We start from the raw sequence: 14,969 nt of genomic DNA, 5'->3' as shown, positions 1-14,969 counted from the left end.
CACCTCCTCCCCACTCCTCCACACTTCCGCTTTATTGTCGCCTTTTGTTCAACCTTTCGAGTTGTTCTTTGCTCATTTATTATCATTTAATATTATTATTTGTATTCATTCTTTCAAAACGTTTATTTAATCTCTACTTTTTTTTCTTTTTCTTTTCCCGTATTGTTTTTGTTTTATGTACGTCTCCTGTTCTTTTTTAACGGTATACTTTACGTATTTTTAAAATTTTTACTCTTGCCATTGTTACTTATTTTTTATTCTTATCACTGTTTATTCAAGTTTACTTTACATTGATACTATTTTATGTCTTCCTTCCTTTCATTTATATGTAATTTCTTATCACTTTATTTTTACATAATATTTACTCTAGCTTAAATTACCTTGTTGTATCTTATTATTGTAATATTCTCAGTTTTTTTTTAATATCTTTTTAGTCCTGCAATGAAGCCCTGCAAAGTGGGGCGTAACGTCGGACATTAAAATAGTTATATACTGGAAGATTGTTGATTGACCGTGTGACTAGATGAATGGAATATAGTCCGGGTGCGGTAAAAAAAAAAACTCAAATAGTAGCTTTATACTATTTTATTGAGCCAACGTTTCGCCCCACGTTGCAGGGCTTCGTCAGGGCTAAAAAAGCTACAAACACTTGACATAGTTACAAAAAGGAAAAAAGAAAAAACATAAGTGTAAAATAACAGAGGTATAAAATGTAAAAAAGTAAGATATAATAAGAAAAATTAAAGGTTGTAAATAGTAAATGAAAAGGGTAATAGTAACAGATAGATAAGAGAAGAAATATTAAAGAAAATACAAATAAAGAGATGTAAAAAGAAAAAAACACAAATCAAATGATGAGACAGAATGCATACCTGTTTTGACGGCAGTCAAAAATAAAGTGACCGTTGGTATTGGGAGGAGTGGGGACGGAAGTTATGCCACAATAACGAAAATAATTTGTAACGTAAACATAGTAAAAAAGTATTTAAATTAGGTGAACAGTAAAGTATAAAATAATGGGATACAATGTGTGTAAGTAATTAAGAAACAAAATATACCAAATGAGCGGGGATACAGAAAAGTGTAAAATATAATAGAAAATTAATAATAAAGGAATTAATATAAGTACACTTCAGAAGATAACACATGAATATAAATTAAAAGATAGATACATGAATACAAATGAAACAGGAAGGATAGTGAATATAAAAATTTAAAAAATAAATAAATAAATTTAAAAAAAATAGTTATAAACTATTTGTTCTTTTTTTTACCTCAACCCTGATCATATTCTTATATTTAAATATTTACGGTCAATATATACACATACATATAAAAATATAAAGTGTTCTGTAATTGTCGAGATTTGTGTTAGTTTTAATTTAGTGGTACGTAGTACACAGTTTACTGGGTTTGAATTCACAGTAAATCTCATTGAATCACCCATAGTGAAGAATATGTTATGTGACGCAACTCGAACTTACGTTTTTTTTATATATGGCCTGGCCAACAAATCCCAGATATCGGTCGTGGTAGAGGCATATTTTAGCTTGTCGCAGTGGTTAATCTCAGGTTGGCACACTAACGTGGCGTCCTCATTGCTTCACAACCATCACTGTTGTGGCACAAAAAAAACAGCTAACCCAAGAATTTATATAACTTAAAAAAAGTACGATATAATCGGATATGTAAATCTGAAAAACATCTTCCTATAATAAATGATTCATAATTTTTTTTTTAATATTTATTTATTGCTATTTACAACTGTACATTATAATCCATTTAGTAAATCTGATCTCAGTTAAATTGGAGTGTTACAGGCGTGTAGAGAAACTACCCTTTGGTAGCACTCTAATGCCATTTTACATTAGCTGGTCTCGTGGCCATCTTCTTTTCAGGCAACTCGGAGGATTGTCAGGAATGGAAGAGGATGCAAGATTAGAAACTAAGGGGTTTGAGTGGTTAGAGAATTTATAATGGAAGGAGTGATATCTGGTTCGGGCTAGATCGGTTACATAGGAAACATTAAGGTCTTTATGTATGATTTTATTTGTGACAAAGTAAGGAGCATTGAGGATTTTGGATTGTAAGGATTGAATAGATTCATAAATTAAATTCTAAATAGAATACATATTTTATTACTTTTATCCGTTTTTAAGGATTAATGATTAGAGAAGTTTGCCGGGGGGTGCGGTCAGCAAAGAACAACATTAATAAACAATCAACATTAAATTACATCTAATTTCACGCTTATCAATCAATTTATTTATATTTTACTATTCAATTATCAGTTATTAATTTTTTATCATTTATGTTTCAATTCAATATTTTGTATAATTCTAAATTTGTTTGTATACTATTCCTTTTCAATTGTAGGTTACTCTAAATGTTGTTATCTCTTTTGTTCTATAGCCCTGATGAAGACCTGAAACTCAGGTCGAAACGTCGACATAAAATAAATAAATATGGTTTTGTTTATTTATGTTGTTCTTTGCTTATCGCATTCCCCGACAAACTTCTCTAATCATTAATCTACGGTCAACTATCTCCACCTCTTTAAGGGGAATATAACTCGTGTCCCACCCCCCTCTATGTGGACGGAATCCGTAATAGAGAAGTTGAATTTTGTTAGTTCAAACCATGATAATATTGTCCGTTCGGAGGGTTTAATGTTAAAGATAGTTTTTCGTTTGGATAAGTTTTAGTGTACATTTATATCAATCTCTATAAACTGACAATAGAAATAATAAGTTGTTATGTAATATTTTATCGTGATTTCGGTTAGTTAAATTAGTCACATTATTTTTCGGATTGGTAAATGGTATTATTTATTTTTTTAATTTTTCTAAGGAACTACCCAGAAGTGGTACTTCAATCATTTCTTTAAACTTTGAAGATCGTGTGGTCATCTTCTTTTCAGGCACCTCGGAGGATTATCAAGGATAGTTGATGATGAGAGATTAAGAACTATTGGGTTTGAGTAAGTCACGACTTTGGAATAAAAGATGTTATGTGTGCCTGTAGTGTTTGTGATGCATTAGTTGGGTCGTTGTTTACAGAAAGTATACATGTGTCGTCAGCGTATGTTGTTAGCACTGTGTTAGGGTGGGTTTGGGATGTCAGCTGTATAAACCGTATAAAGAATGGGACCTAAGACACTACCTTGGGGAACACCGGCGGACTGAGAAAAGAGAGATGAGTTGGCTAGGCTATGATTTACTTTAAAGGTTCTATCAGTGAGGTAGGAGCGGGTTATAAGGAAATATGTTGGGGGTAGGAATTGACGAAGTTTATAGAGCAGACCTGGATGCCAGACTCGATCGAAAGCTTGTTCAACATCGAGGAAGACTCCCGTGCAGTACATACGGTAGAAACCCAAAGTACAATGCCGTTTTTTTTTTTTTTTTAGTAAATTTGAAGTTTAGAGTGTTTGTCAAGTAAGTAATTCCCTTGTCAAGATGGAGTCCTAAGTTGCGAATCTGTTCAACAGACATTAGTGGGATACTTAAAAAAGATACTGTTGGGCAGGATAGTAGATATTTACGACAAAAAGTAAAGGTTATCTAGTGGGGTTTGTTTTGATTCTTCAGTTGTGACACTATTCTTCAATAGATGTTATGTTAAATTTTTTTGGGGACTAGAATATATAATTCTTTAAGTCCTAAGAATGTATAAATATAAACATTTCATCATTTTATGAATTACGCAATTCACAGTAATTTCCACTAAGTATACAAATTGGGAAACAAAAAGATAATAAATCTTTTACATGTTTCCTAGTTAAATCTATCGATTAATTTCAGTATCGATGTGGTTATTCCAATATTAATGATTGTTAGCACAGCATCCTAGTAAATCCCTAAACTAATATTTTCCTTTCCATTGGAGGAACAGGCAATCTCTAAAATAAACGTAGCTATAATACTATACCATCTTGCAATACCTTCTCGTAAAGAAGATGGAATATATTAGAGTCTTAAAACATAAAATATATCGCCAATAGATTAAAATATCCAAGCATTTTAAAATATTTTTAATTGAAAATATAAAGCAGATGAAGAAAAAATATATTTTAAAAATGCACCTGTACTTTAATTAAAAAAGCTTTCAAAATAATTTAAATCAGTTTTGTGACCTTAACTTAGTTATACCTCAACCACTTGGAGTTAAACATGTTTAACCAATTATAGAAACTATAAATAATTCAATATCTATGTATGACAATTATCAACAACAGGGTATTTCACAATACAGAGAAAAATCGAAATAATGTAAATATTATTGTCAGTAAATTAAAAAACCCAATCATGTATTTTTATGCCCCTATTAAGTTTTCATATGTGACGTCATTTAGACATAAACAAACAACACTAATTAAACGATTCACACTTTTTAGCTGTTACTCTATTGCGTATTTTATCTGTTAAAAGAATCTACAAATTATTTTCCAACTGGAAAGCAAAACCATTACGTTTTTAGTTACTTTAAGTAGTCTTTCAGAATAAATATAACCTTTAACGAACTTGCAATTTGTATCTTGCATCATACTTACATGGAAGTGATCTTCATAAAAATATAATATAATTTTTAGATTCGATAATTATTTTAGATCCCTCCAAGCTAGCTTTTTCAAAATTTTTCTAGTTTTGAAATTTTTCGGTACTTGGATAAACAACTTTTATGATAAGAACGCTTGCCAAAGAACGATAAGGAATATAATTGATAAGGATAATTGCTTTATCAACAAAGAGATCTAAAAAACGAAATAAATTAAAAACAAAAACCTTAATGTTCCCTATGTAACCGATCTTACCTGAACCAGATATCACTCCTTCCATTATAGTATATATAGTATATATTATAGTATTACTAGTTTCTAACCTAGGTTCCTCTTCCATTCCTGGCAATCCTCCGAAGCGCCAGAAAAGGGTAGTTTCTCTACACGCCTGTAACACTCCAATTTAACTGAGATCAAATTTACTAAATATATTATAATGTACAGTTGTAAATAGCAATAAATAAATATTAAAATAAAAAACACCCACACTGAGTAAGTCTATCGTAGTTTATGTCAAATGACGTCATGCTAAACCAATAATGGCGGTAAAGTAAAAAAAAAATACATTTTGAGACTTGATAGAGATTTTATGAAAATAAGGTGTATTATAATAATCAAATAAACAATATAAGGCACTTACCAAAATACGTTAAATATAGTACAATCCACGCAATACAATAATAACCACTATGCTCACCTCACTACAACAACTGATCTCAAGACTAACTGCTATATATTTTAGTTAAAAAATATCTCCCAAAAATCCATTGGCAAACAAAATTATCAAATACAACTATCAATTATCCAAAAATATCCTCTTGTTACGGCGGGTAGGGGTTCAAAAGGAACCTTCGCTAGCCCAACCGTGAATAATGTTGAAAATAAAATAAATTTCGTTATAATTATATTTTTAATACTTGAACATAATTACAACACCATACTAAAACTGTAAAAAAATATATACAAACATACGAACTAGAAAAATAAATAAAAAAAAAAGTAACTTAACCTAACGTAAAACTATTAAAAAATTATATTGAAGTTAAACAAAAGAGGAAAAAAAATTCTTATATCTCCGGTGATGGATGGGGCCCCGGTTGTGGAGGTAGATGGACAAAAGGACGTACGTCCGCCCACCTTGATGAGCCGAAGTAGTCCGACCGCCTTGGCCAAAATGATTAAGCGGGCGAAGATGGCCAGAACGTGAGGAGCCGATGGAGACGATATGTGCGCACACTCAGACTTTAACAAGTCATCTTTCTATTAGCTATATAAAAAAACAACAGAGGGCGGATTTGTTTTGTTTTTATATTATCTGTCACATAATCGATTACCGATCATATGTTGGCCACAGCACCTCTATTCAACGTTATGTAGATAATATTGTAAATATGATTAGTGCTTTTCTTTTATTAATTAAAAATTGTACTCGTTTCATTTCATCCTTACTTCATGTACATAGTTTTAAATTTTGATATGAATATTGACACTATTATAAGGCCTACCTGGACATACGGAGATGAGCTTTGGGGCTCCACTAAACCATCAAATTCCTCCCGAAACCAATCTTTACAGTCCTAAATCCTTCGTAAAATCCTTAATGCTCCTTACTTTGTCACAAATCAAGTCATCCATCAGGACCTCAATACCCCTATGTTGCCGATTTGGCCAGAACCAGATACCATTCCTTCCATCATAAACTTCCCAACCACCCAAATCCACTTGTTTCTAACCTGGATTCTCCTTCATTACCTAATAATCCTCCTAGGCGTCTGAAACGAAGATGGCCTCGGGATCTTCTCAACTAGAAATGTTATTGGAGTTCTATCAATGGGTAGATTCTTCTCATGTTTGTATCATGTCCCTATCTCACCTACAGAAAATTTATTTGTTGTATATATGTGCATACAGTTGTAAATAACAAGAAATAAATGATTTAAAAAAATATATATGAATAAGACAATTTAACACTTTTACGCACTGCCATGGATCATGTCAGATTGTATTGATGGGTTGTATAAAAAAAAAGTTTTTCAACCAAATATTTGTATTATTATTTATTTAATATAAAATACAATTAATACTCAAAGTATTGTCCATTGTTACCTACCGTCATTAGCCATCTGATAGTAAATTGCTCGATTCCACTCTGAAAGCATTCTTCGGGTTTTGGACTATTCCGCAATTTCAACTTTATTATACAAAATTATCAATTTTTTACGCTTTTACGAAATGGGCCAGATCATTCCAGTTGGTCCCAGTAGAGTTCAGAATTCAAAGCGCATCTATCAGGAACAAATTCGTGATGAAAAACACCTTCAAAATTAAAAAAACATACATTTTTTTCATATTGCTCCCTTGTAATAACCACGAAAGCAGTTTGACCGCGATCTAGCCATTGTTCAGAGGTATGCGGATTTCTTCAGTAAACCCACTTTTCATTACGGGTGACAGTCTTCAGGTAAGATTTGATACCAGAAGGGGTTTTCAATAAATTTATACAAATTCATAACCTCTTAGTTGATGGCTGAGGAGTAAGTTCGTGAGAGGCCAGTCTATTACAATTTTTCACCACATCATGGAGAGTAGATGGTGACTAACAGTATCTTTCGACACTCCACACTCCCGGGCAAGTTCGTGAGGACAGATTTGACTCAACAGCTTCCTGCATAACAACATCAAGACCATTAGTCACCCTGGAGTCCTTCTTCATTTCCAACGTCGTATCTCCACTGCTAAATTTTTCAAACCAATGTCACGCAGTGCGCTAGTCAAGGACACCTTTCCCTTCATATTTAATAATTTCAGGAGTTGCTGCAGCGGCTGTGATTTTTTTTTTCCAGTAATGCCTTAAGATTACAAGAAGTTCGTAGGACATGATCATGTTTCTTCTTTGAAACGAATAACTGACTTTTTTTTTTAAGAAGTTGAATGGGATTAAAAAAGCTTAGAGAATGCTCTGAAAAGATTATTAAGTATTAGTCAGTATTAAGTAGGATATTTAGAGTACTTTTATATCTTGAATTATATTAAACGATCATTATTTTTTAAAAAAATATTTATCAATATAAAAGTATAAAAAAAATAATTGCAATGCGACTTACTTGGAGTCTGAAAGGTACCATTTATGTCCTGTTCATTTTATTCCTTTATTCTCGATTTTATTCCTATCCCCCTATTTCCATCTTTTAGTTTGTACTTCCTTTTTATATTTCTTCTTTCTATCTGTTATTATTTTCGGTTCCATTAATTGTCTACAACCTTTTATTATTTTTATTTAGTTTTACGTTTCATTGTACATCTTTTTAATTTTTCATTTAATTTGTTTATTTATGTTAAGATCATTAAAGTGTTTGTACCTTTTTTTAGCCGTTTAGCAGTTATCTCACCCCAATTTGTTATTACTTTAATGAAAACTATGTATAATTACTAGTCAAAATTGATGAGTCTGCCAGGTATGGGTAGGGGGAATAAAAAATGGCGGCTGTTTCAAAATCTTAAAAAAAAACATTAATTTTTCATTAGGAGCTCTATATCTTAAAAACTAACAACAGCACTAGAAAATCTAAGAGAACATTATTTAAAGAAGAGTACATTTGCTGAAATATTAGCCTTAAAAGAGCTATTTACGTCCAATAGTTCTCAAGATATAGATTTTAAAAAGCAAAATTTCTTTAAAATCTACTGAAACTATTAGTAGTTAGTTAATTCATTTTGAGAAATCTATATCTCAGGAACTATGTGACGTACAGATGTCTATTAGCACTCAAATTAAAGCTAGTTTAATGGAATATAAAGTTTTCATGATATTTGCTAAAACAAATTGATTTATAGTTGTTCGGGCGATAAGTTTGATTTATGAAAAATTTCATTTCAGAAACCATTGGACGTACTGATGTCTCCCAGCGCTCAAATGAAAGTTAAATCAGTTAAATTTACTACAAAATAGTTAATTATGTTTATCTTCGTAAGAGTAGTAGTTTTTATGATATTTGACAAAATAAACTCACAAAATGTTAATTTCTACTTGTTCATATAAAATGTAGGATTTTTGAAAAAATATATCTCTAGATCTATAAGACGCACATAAGTCCACCAACACTCAAAATAAAGGAAATTTAAATTTCAATAAAGTAGTTTATGACTAGCCTTATCTTCGTAGGGGTAGTAGTTTTTATGATATTCACATGTAAATATAAATTTGGCAAATGAAAATTTGTCCGAACAACTATAAATGAATTTATTTAGCAAATTTCATGTAAACTATCTACGAAGAAAAACTTCATAAACTACTTTATAGCTCATTAAACTAGCTTTAATTTGAGTGCTAATAGACATCTATACGTCAAATGATTTTTGAGATATACATTTTTCAAAATAAATTCACTAACTACTGATCTTTCAGTAGGGATTTTTTATGAAGCTATATCTAGAAAAATATTTAACGTAAATAACTATATTAGGGCTTATATTTAATCAAATGTACTCTTCTTTAAATGACGTTCTGTTAGGTTTCCTTGTGTTCCTACTTTTTAAGATATAGAGCTCAGAACGAATTTTTTTTTTTTTTTTTTTATCGATTTGAAACAGCCGCCATTTATTATTCCCCTACCTATACTTGGCAGAATCATCAACTTTGACTAGTAATTATACATAGTTTTTATTTAAGTAATCAAAAATTGGGTTAAGATAACTGCCTTTATTCTCCTCTTGGGCTTTTGTACTAAATAGATGGATGATGAATTTAACTGCTGCTCAAGACTTTTTGTTACCTATAATTTAGTTAATTTAGTCCTAGGTATCTAAGTTGGTTGTTTAAACACAAAGGAAAAGTATAGTTTAAATGACTTCATTAGGTAAGAGAAAAAATAAATGAAGTTCGCATTGGAAATACCATTGTAACTATTCAGGGTCGAGCTAAATTTGCTTTATTACAACCATTATCTATAATAATTACACCATAACGTTACACGTGGTAACCATTAGACACACATAAGAATTATCCTCCATCTGTTATCCCAGTGATAGATTCTGCTTGGCCTTAGAAGTACATCAAATTGGTTTCCTTCAATTTTCCTTGTAGATACATCAGTGCTTAAACCTCTCCCAAGCTCTACAGGTAAGATGTAGCCTAATAGTTTGTTACTTGTTGTTATCTGGAGCTTTAGGGCATAAAACTCTGAGGTCATCAACGCCCATGTTTCACGCTTTATAATTTTATTTCAGTTTAAATAATTAAGAAAAAAAATTTAAATGATTACTTCTTTTGGAATTTTTTATTACGTATAACAGATTTCCTGGTTTAAATCCTAATCAAAAAGTCATTTTTTAAGAAAACGAAAACCATTTTCACGTTCTTCTGGTCATAATTCAGAGTATCCGATAGACTCGGTCCTACTCCCAATCTACTCAAGTTCGCGGAATAGAAATTGCATTCCTCAAATATGTGACTGATCGTAAGTACACTGTTGCAGTATTGACATTTTGGCGGTGGCTGCTTACTGATCAGATATCTATAAGTTAAACTCGTATGACCTATTCTCAATCTGGCAATAGCTACATCCTCTCTGCGATTGGAACTGTATGATGTGGTCTATGGTTTAATGTTTTTTTTAAATAGTTTTTAATTTGCTTGGCTGGCTTTCATTCCACATGGCTTGCCAACTAGATAATATCTCATTTTTCATCGGAAGACTTATTTCTTGTGGTGTCAGAATGGCCGCGCCCTGACCTGGAAGAGCAAGTGCTTGTTTAGCTGCAATGTCCGCCAGTTCATTTTCATTCCCCACGTGACCCGGCACCCATATAAAGAAAACAGTTTTTCCCAAGTTTTCAAGCATGTTGGTATAATTGTGAATTTTTATGATTGCTATAGTTATCATTGTTATCGTTTGTTACTTTTTTAAATATTATTATTTTGTTTAAGGACTATTAGATTTATTACCTAATTTAGAACCGTAAACAGTCATTGGAAACATCCTTTGCCCATCCATATTCTACTTGCCGTGTTTACTTCACATTCGAGTATAAATAAAGATTGAATCTGTATGCTTATTGTTGACCGTAGATTCCATGTTGAGAGGGAAGATGCTGGGTCAGTGGAGTAATAATTTACCCAAATCCATTTCACTGATGTTATTTGTGCCAACGTTTCAGCCTAAATTGCAGGCCGTCCGTAGGTGAGTTATTTGAGGCGCAGGTCTCAGCACCTGAGAACTAAGGGCGGCGTCGGTTCGAATCCGGTTTGGGGGATGGATTTTTTTTATTAGGTAGCGGGCCAACGAAATGAATAACTTGACCCCCACCATGGTTAGAATAGGTTATTCACCTTTAGATAAACTCCTCCCTCCCCTCGCGTATGTAACAAACGATCAGGAAGGGGGGGCAAAAAATGGGGGTCATTAGGGCTAAAATAAAACTAGATAAGCGTATACGTTGGTTCAGAATTGAAAGAGATATTTGATGTTAATTTTTTTTATAATGTTATGGTAATTTTATTTTTTTTCTTAATTCCTAACATTTTAGATAGGAAAAACCAAATAACTCAAAACTAGAAAATCTTTCATGTGTTTCACTTGTAAGCCGAAAGTATTATAAAATAAAAAAGAGTCAATATATTACAAAAATAAACACAGTAATATATACCATAATATGCCGACCAAAACATCGGTACGAATAAAATAAGTTTCACTTATGTTTCATCACTACTGCATCTTGTTCTCACGTAGAATTGAATTATAGTCAGTCCGCAATATTAAAATACACTTTTTACTGCTAATCATATATATATATTTTTCCAAATTGATTTCTTTATTATATTTTATTTATTAATTTAGTTATATTAATTATTCTAGTTTCTTCATACTCGTTTTTAAGCATCCACTACTAGCTCAAAAGACTGTAGCCAAGTAGAATTATTAGAGTTACTGCCACATTTTAGTACTCTTAGGTATAAGTGTTAAGCAAATGGACGCTTTAGCGCCCTTGCTCTGCCACCACTGGCTCATTACCAGAGGGATGCGCTGGGATCTTTTGAGCTCTGCTCCACCCCTCACACGTGGGGGATAGAGTGGGCTCAGGGATCCTCAGGTCGATTGTGTAAATATTTTATATATGTGCGTAAACATGACTAGAGATTATTTTTATTTTATTTATTTATTTTTTCATGTACATAGTTTTATTATGGTCATTTTCTTTATCCTTCTGTTTGTATATGTTTTGTTGTATAAGAGAGATTTTATTTATTTGTATGTACTTTTTTCTTATTTTATTTTATTCTAGTAAGAATGTGATCACTCATCACTATTACCTATTGCCCACAACGGTGTGGCAGATTGTAATATCTATCAATAAATAAAGTTCGATTATAAAAGAAAAAGAAATAAATGGACAAAAAAACATTTTTAAAAATGGGGCTATCTGCAAATTTATTTATTGTCAAATATGAACTATTGCTCAAAAACACTTGAAAAAAGTAGGGAGACTTATATAGTGCTGGGGGATTTGTGCTGATGGTATATTAAATATGGTGGTGGTCGGGGGATAACTGCACAACACAAGAACAAATTTTATTGCCATTGTTTCATAGTATCTAATGTCAATTTATAAAAATTACTGTTATCTTAGAAGAAATGATTTTGACCTCAGAGTTAGGGTCAAAATCCTAGCGGCTAGAAGGCAGACAACTATTTCCCAATAAAGAAAAATCAATTCGGGTCCCAGCTTCACAAAGGTTTTATTAAAACTCTTAGGGTGTAGGCATGGTTTAGCCCGCATAGTTTCCAAACCACTGATTGAAAATGTTCGTCATCAAAACCGATCCACCGCTTTATGACTAAAAGATGAAATGAGTAAAATGATAATGAAAAAATTAAAGTGATTTTATTGAAACAAAGTAATTAATTTCTATTGTATTTAGAACATTTAAAACTTTAGGAGGTGACTGGGGGTGCAGTCAATAAAGAAAAAAAAATAAGATAAAAACTTATTTATTAATAATAATAATATTTTATTTATTGGAGAAGTTTGTCGGGGGGTGCGGTCAGCAAAGAACAACATAAATAAACACAACCATATTTACTTATTTTATGCCGACGTTTCGACCTGAGTTTCACTGAGAGTTGCAGGCCTACCTTCTACGCCATAACCCCTGATGAAGACCTGAAACTCAGGCCGAAACGTCGGCATAAAATAAATAAATATGGTTTTGTTTATTTATGTTGTTCTTTACTGACCGCACCCCCCGACAAACTTCTCCAATCATGAATCTACGGTCAACTATCTACACCTCAATATTTTATTTATTCTGGGACGAGTCGTTTTAGTATAATGCAGAGAAATAGACAGATGAGAGCTGAGGAGCCTCAGAGATACTTAGACAAAAATACAAAGAAATATAAATAGTCATTATAAAAAATAATTATAAGCTACTTTCTCACTTTAATAATTCGGACAATAAAAAAAAATACATAAAAAAAGAAAATGATGTAAAAATAATTTAGAATGATATAATAGTTTATATAAATATTTACAATTTTATTAGTGCCAACGTTTCGTAGAAAATTTCTAGCCTTCATCAAGGCTAAGAACAAAAATAAGATAACAACCAATAATGATTAGAAAGAATTACCGTAAAACAAAAAACATAAGAATTATAAGAAATATTGGTAAAAATGCACAGTGTAATATTATAATAATATTAAAACAGTACGTCATAATTTACAAGTAACTTAGTAATATTTAATAATAAAGGAAGATAATAATTTAGAAATGAAAAACAACCAAGTAAGAAATTATTTAACACTGAAGTAATATTTTTTTTTTAATAATTTATTTATTGTTATTTACAACTGTATACACATATATACAACAATTAAATATGCTGTAGGTGACATAGTGACATGATACAAACATGTGGAGAATCTACCCACTGATAGAACTCCAATAATATTTCTAGCGGAGAAGATTTCCAGGCCATCTTCTTTTCAGACGCCTAGGAGGATTATTAGGTAATGAAAGAGAGGCCAGGTTAGAAACAAGTGGATTTGGGTGGTTGAGAAGTTTATTATGGAAGGATTGGTATCTGGTTCTTGCCAAATCGGCAACGTATAGAACATTGAGGTCCTGATGGATGACTTGATTTGTGACAAAGTAAGGAGCATTAAGGATTTTACGAAGGATTTTGGTCTGTAAGGATTGGATTCTGGAGGAATTTGATGGTTTAGTGGAGCCCCAAAGCTCAACTCCAAATGTCCAGATTGGCCTTATTACAGTCATGTAGATCAGTCTTTTTGTATTGTGTTGTAAGTTTAGACTGTTTGTCTAGTAAGTGCTGTATAGTCGAAATCGACGAGCAGTTTCCTGTCTTTTCAATCTTGTGGCTTGAGTTAATTTTACTGTTTCCAACACGTAAGCATTCTTTTCGTTCAGTAGGTAGTCGTTCTGTTATTTCTGGTTTGTATTTTTTCTATTTGTATTTAATGTTGTTAAATATATCTTGTGTATTTATTAGGTTAGAGTAACGTGAATTAAAATTTTGTACCTAGATTTTTTGTTTCCTAATTCTTACATTTTTCTATAGTAATATTTTTTTCTCCTGAATGTATGATTCTTTGTATATCAAATTTGGATTTATGTCCCGTTCGTCCAAAATGTGTGGTGAGAGAAGTCTGGTCAGATTTTTAGTGGTTGTTTATTATAGTGGTACAACTATATTTACATATGTTGATATACACTTCTTTTGAGATAGTCATGAACTACGAAAATAGGAATTCCCGTAGTTCTCTTCACAAGGAAGGCATACACTATATTTTAAACAAACAGGACATAAATTCAAAATTGATACACCAAAAATCATACATCGGGGAAAAAAATATGAACTATAAGCGAAATTTTAAGTTAGAAATTACTGTTTGATTACTGAAAGTAATCTTAGGTTTTATATTTCAGTTTAAAATTTTCAAATAACGTTGTTTTTTCTTACAATGTTATAACCATTTATATCAGTTAATTTTGGTTAATCTATTAACGAGGTATCTTGGTGGAGTATCATGATCCATTTTCTGTTGTTAAGTACTGCACTCGCTAGTTATGTAAGGACAAGACCTACATATAGTTATGGCTATGTGTACTTTCACTTTCAAGTATTAATAAAAAAAGACATAAATTGTAATATAGTTTATTTACGAGGTCAATAATAAAATAAATAATAATTTATCTTAAATAATATTATTTCAATATTTTTTGAGACAAGGTAATTATTTATTAAATAAAACCAAAAATTGTATCCAATACTGTCTCAACACTTTATTTCTTACTAGTCCAACGTTTCGGCTATTCCAGCCATCTTCAAGGACATCTTCAATACAAATCTCCTCCTCACATCAATTCATAATTTTTATTGCAGGCTATT

General features: G+C 31.5%; 1 protein-coding gene across 2 annotated transcripts in view; it reads left to right on the top strand.

Moving 5' to 3' along the window:
* LOC106681405 (epidermal retinol dehydrogenase 2) overlaps positions 1-14,969 on the top strand; it is a 333,191-nt gene that overhangs the window by 6,294 nt on the left and 311,928 nt on the right. The window contains exon 1 of one of the 2 annotated variants that reach the window (XM_067050627.1): positions 9,602-9,677. The exons of the other annotated variant lie outside the window; for it this stretch is intronic. The gene's annotated coding sequence lies outside the window, so the exon portion shown is untranslated. Of the gene's footprint in view, positions 1-9,601; positions 9,678-14,969 lie in introns of those variants that run through there. 2 annotated transcript variants of the gene reach the window in all.

Source organism: Halyomorpha halys, unplaced genomic scaffold (genome assembly GCF_000696795.3).
Source record: "Halyomorpha halys isolate HHAL.00 unplaced genomic scaffold, Hhal_1.1 Scaffold334.1, whole genome shotgun sequence".
In the NCBI taxonomy this organism is placed as follows: domain Eukaryota; kingdom Metazoa; phylum Arthropoda; class Insecta; order Hemiptera; family Pentatomidae; genus Halyomorpha; species Halyomorpha halys.
This window is presented reverse-complemented; position numbering and strand designations above follow the sequence as displayed.